Below are 5,460 nucleotides of genomic sequence, written 5' to 3' on the forward strand. Positions count from 1 at the left end.
CCAAATTTCCAGCGTACACCTTGCGTACACCCAAACCCACGGTGACTTTGAGATTTGTCAATATGGACGTTGGCGTACGGCACGCTCAAATCCTACGCCAGCTCAGGAGGTGGTGTACGCACGTTTAAGATACGTTAAAACGCACTGATAAGATATGCTATATGACCCACTGTTAAAAACCACAACAACAACATTCAGTGTTTATTTTCATGCAACATGAACGTCAATGTTTAATTTGTGTGACTTTACCAAAGCGTTTGATTTGTAGGCATATGTATTCCTCCAGTCGCGAGCCTGTGCGCTTTATCTGACGTTTATGCGGTGATGTCACAATCACATTGCATTGTGGTATATGAAGCTGCCCGAAGTGTACATATGAAGTAGACTCGCTCCCTCTGTCAAAATCAAGGGAGCAAGGGTCTCTCCATATAAACTTCCCTTGTCCACCTCACAAAGTGGGTTGCACTTCAAAATGGTGGTGGAGTGGAGGGGAAGTGCTTATGGAAGTTTGCAAGTGCATGTCTTAAAGTGGAGTGGAACGCAGCATATTTGTTAAACTGATCCCCGTTCACACGGATCGCTCAAAAAAGTGCTAAACGGGCTGTATTATGCATGCCAGGCGAGTGGTCGGCGCTGAAACTTTGTCAAGAAAAACCCACCAGACCCGAAATACACATATTTACATTTATGCATTTAGCAGACGCTTTTATCCAAAGCGACTTACAGCTCAGGAGTACAAGAAGCGATCCATCAAGAAGAGGCAAAGAAACACAAAAAGTGCCCCAAATAACAAGATTTGTATACTGCTCAGAGTAGCAAAAAACAGAAAAGGGAAGAAGAAAAGAGAAATAGAGGAGGAAGAGGGTTTTTTTTATATGTAAGATTAAGTGCTCATGGAAGAGATTCGATTTTACCTGTCTTTTGAATGAAGCGAGTGATTCTGTCGTGCGTATGTAGGAGGACGGAAGATCGTTCCACCAACCAGGAACAATGAAAGAAAAAGTTCTGGAGAGGGATTTCATGCCTCTCTGTGATGGTACCACAAGCCTTCGCTCATTAGCGGAGCGAAGGCTTCTGCTGGGGGTGTAGACTCGTAGGAGTGAGTCGAAGTATGCAGGTGCAGAGCTTGTGGAAGATCCATAAGCAAGAGTCAGAGCTTTGAATTTGATCCGGGCAGCGAGTGGTAGCCAATGCAGAGAGATGAATAGAGGTGTGACATGAGCCATTTTGGGCTCATTGAATACAAGATGTGCCGCAGCGTTCTGGATCATTTGCAGCGGTTTGATTGCACAAGATGGAAGTCCAGCCAGAAGCGCATTGCAATAGTCAAGTCTAGAAATTACCAGGGCTTGGACAAGAAGCTGTGTTGCATGCTCTGTAAGGAACAGTCTGATTTTCCTGATGTTGTGCAATGCAAACCTGCATGACCGAGATGTGGTCTTTGAAGGACAGCTGGTCATCAAAGATTACTCCAAGATTTCTGACCGATCCTGAAGGAGTAATCAAAGATGAACCTAGGCATATGACATCTGTTTTCAAAATTTCACGTTTTTGTTGTTTTACACGGACGTTTGCAAAATTTGTGTTTTCAAGCACACAAAATGGCGTTAAATTAACCCGATTCATATGTTTTTAGTTGAAGAGAGACAAATGGCTGCATTTACACTGATCTTTTGACCATGTACTTTGTTTCTTTTCTTTTTTTTTTTTTTTGTCCCAGCGGTTTACAATCACTTTACTCATGACTGGTAACTGATATCTGTGTTTGCATTAATCTCCATCCAAAATGGTTCTGTTGGTGATCGCTTTACAATGCAACATGGTTGACCCTCATGATTTGAATGGCGTACTAAAATGATTTTATAATTCACGTCGGTTGACCATGATTAGTTTCAAGCTTGGATAAGTTCAAATCTGTCATTGATGTTTGCAGCTCAATCTGACAGAACAGATAGACTGGATAATAACAGTAGGGTGACCAAATGTCCTGTTATCCCAGGACATAGACATTTAGGTTATAGATAGTAATTTGTAATATAACAATAAATGTATTTAAATTAATCAGGCATTTTTGAGTAAACTTCGAGTATCACTTGAGTATCTCATTGCTGGGCCGAGCACATCTGCTTCATAGTACGACATAAAAAGATATCTTTGGCGCCAAATGTGTTACTCTGGCCTTGTGGTGGCTTGGAATTCCAATGAATATTCAAATCGGATATTCATATTTAGACGTTGGTCAGATGTCCAGATATGAGATATGTATCTGATTTAAAACCACATTCGGGATTGGCTCAGGATGGATGCAAAAATGTGATTTTTGTGTTTAAATGCGTGCAACAAAATTTGATCTGGGTTAGAAGTGTGTGTGTGCGGGGGATCAGATTTGTTTTTTTTTTGTTTTTTTTGTGCCAGTGTAAACGCACGAGTTTCACTTGTGCAGGGCTGTGGATCCCAGAGATGCATAAACTCTACAGGTCCAGAGCAGAATCAAAGGTAATCAATTAAACTAAAAGGGGAGGTGACACCTTCATTCAAAGATGTACAAAATGGCAAAGCCAAGCACTGGTGTGTGTTGTGGCATTTGTGTTCAAGTTTGCTAGGATGGAGGTTCTAAAAGGTGTCTTAGTGGTGGCTGTGATTGTTGCATTTGATCTGCCTGATGCATGGGGAAGTTTGAGCTACAGTCAAAGTCCAAGAAGCATGGGGCCAAAATCAGATCCAGCTTCCAGAGGTCCTGCCCTTTCTCCTCCAGGGCTCTGGAACCCTTTGAAAGTTGCTCAGAGTCCTTTGGGTTCTGCCTCCAGAGGCCTTGCACAGGACCCTTTTGGCCTTCAGGAGAAGCAGCTGTTGCAGGGTCCAGTGAAGCCTTTGGATTGGAAGTATCCTGTCGTTCCCGAGGTGCAGAGTGAGTTGGCGGTGAACTTCCAGTTGAGGCAACCCGTGACTCCCAGCAGCGTAGCGGTTCAATGTGGAGAGAACCGGGTCCTTGTAGAGGTCCAGCAGGACTTGTTTAGCAATGGTCATTTGATCCAGCCAACTGGTCTGTCTTTAGGTGGATGTCCTGTTGTTGGTCAGGACTCTCAGTCTAAGGTGCTCATCTTTGAGTATGAGTTACAGGACTGCAACAGCGTGCAGATGGTAAGAACTCCTAAATCGTAATCAGTTTGTTCTAGTTGAGGATCTCCAAAATCCTCAAAGAGTGTCGGTTCACATGGCTGTTGTCTTTGTAATGCCAGGGCATCTGGTACAAACCTTTCTTAAAGGTTAATGGTTCACCCAATCATCTTTGTGAGGAACCCTTTTGTTTTAACTACTTCAATCTCTTCCAGATGACTGAGGATGAGCTTGTCTACACCTTTTCTCTTACCTACACCCCTGAGGCTCTTGCAAGTACTGCAATTACCCGGACTGAGGGTGCAGTTGTTGGTGTTCAGTGCCACTATCAAAGGTAAGTGACCTCTGTGCCTTTCACTGCCTCTCGTGGAACTGGGAGACCATTTAATGGGTCCCTTCATGAACCACAGGCTTCAAAATGTAAGCAGTAATGCCTTGAGGCCAACATGGGTCCCTTATGCCTCAACGGAGATTGGTGAAGAAGCCTTGGTGTTCTCCCTGAAGCTCATGATGGGTTGGTACAGGTTTTTAATAAAATAATTCTTTATCCTTGTGATTTGTGCCTAAAATGTTCCCTTTTCTTATCTGTAGATGATTGGTCCAATCAGAGGCCTTCATACCTTTATTTCCTGGGTGGCGTTATTAACATTGAGGCATCTGTGAAGCAGTACAATCATGTGCCTCTGCGTGTGTTTGTGGACAGCTGTGTGGCCACTCAAGTGCCTGATGTGAACTCCCTTCCGAGATATTCCTTCATTGAGAATCATGGGTAAGGTTATGGCCCTTGGCGCTATAGGACCGTTTTAGTTGCTCTTTTTAAACTGTCACTAATGCCAACCAACTAGAAATTATCTGTGACTCTGAATTGATTCATGGGTTTCTCTTTGTGCTGACCTCATCAGGTGCTTTGTGGATGCCAAGGCTACAGCTTCCAGCTCCCGCTTCATGCCTCGATCCCAGGCTGACAAGGTCCAGATCCAGCTGGAGGCATTCATGTTCCAGGAGAGCTCCAGTCCTTCTGTATGTACTACGCATATCATGAGTAAATTCAACTTCTCTTCCCATCTGCTTTGGTTTTCTGACTTGTCTGTCATCCCTTGCAGATCTACATAACGTGTGTTGTGAAGGCAACTATTGCTTCTGCACCCAGTGACGCTCAGCACAAATCCTGTTCTTTCACCAATGGGTACGTTGCACTTTATCTTATTTTAAAGCTGACTTTGCTCATGTTGAAGGTGGTGTCTTTGTCCTGTTGCAGGTGGTTTGCTGCTGATGGAAATGACCAAGTTTGTGGTTGCTGTGACTCAACATGTGGTCCTGATGGTGGAATTGCTGCTGCTCCCTATGGAGGTTAGTATATCTTGCTATTTCTAAGGTTGCTTATGATGTTTTTATTGCTCTAACTTGTTTCTTCTCTCTAGGTGTTCAGTGGGAAGGCAAGGCCACACTTGGTCCTGTGGTGGTTCAAGGGCAAAAGAAAGTTCCTCAAAACTGACATCAATTCTCGCTTGTATCTGACTTGTCATTTTCCTTCATGTCTGGTTTAACTGCTTTTGCACATTCTGCCACTGGTGACCCTGACAGTCCTTCTGTACCTTTGCAAGTCCCATAATGCATAAAGCCATAGGCTTCCCGAAGTTGGGACTTTTAGACTCTGACCCATTTAAATACTGCTCCATGGTTAACTGGTATTTGGAACAATCATTTTTACAATATTTTTAGTGTTTAACAGCAGACTTCCTTATGAAAAACACTACCCATGATGCTCAAGAATCTGGCAAGCAAATCATTGCAAGAGAGCTCTACAGGTAACGTTTTGTCCCATGAAGCACTGCAGACATGGTTGCATTGTGCTCCCTAAATTAATTCTCCTCAAAATGCTTGTTTGACTCATGCAGCAACACGCAATGCACTCCGGTTAGAAATTGTCTGAATGGAGATTGCGCCTATGCCATCAAGGTGCTATAAGCGACTTGGGCTACGTTTACATGTGGGTGGCTACTGATTAAAGAAAGAACCAGCTTCCTTAATATAGACTTGTGTTGAATTTCATTGTACAAACAGAGGCTGTAAGCAGTACATAAATTTGCATAACAGTCATGTCTCTGAAACATCTGTGTATTTGACAACTATTGCATTTATTTCACTCCATCTGTCGTAAAGTATTCAAACATTGTGCAAGCATCACTACAGGAAGCGGAAAGTGTCTGACTTCATGTTTCTGCTTATAGCTCCTTGCTGATCGGTTGCATTCAGCCATCTTGTAGTTGAACACACCTATAGTGTGTGTGTGTATATGCATATAACCCTTAGGGTACATGACAATTTTAAACCAAGCGGCCA

General features: G+C 43.2%; 1 pseudogene; it reads left to right on the top strand.

Moving 5' to 3' along the window:
• The first annotated feature begins 2,574 nt into the window (after window positions 1–2,574).
• On the top strand, window positions 2,575–4,612 carry LOC137038467 (zona pellucida sperm-binding protein 3-like; annotated as a pseudogene).
• Window positions 4,613–5,460: the final 848 nt, after the last annotated feature.

Source organism: Pseudorasbora parva, chromosome 13, assembly GCF_024679245.1.
Source record: "Pseudorasbora parva isolate DD20220531a chromosome 13, ASM2467924v1, whole genome shotgun sequence".
Taxonomy (NCBI): domain Eukaryota; kingdom Metazoa; phylum Chordata; class Actinopteri; order Cypriniformes; family Gobionidae; genus Pseudorasbora; species Pseudorasbora parva.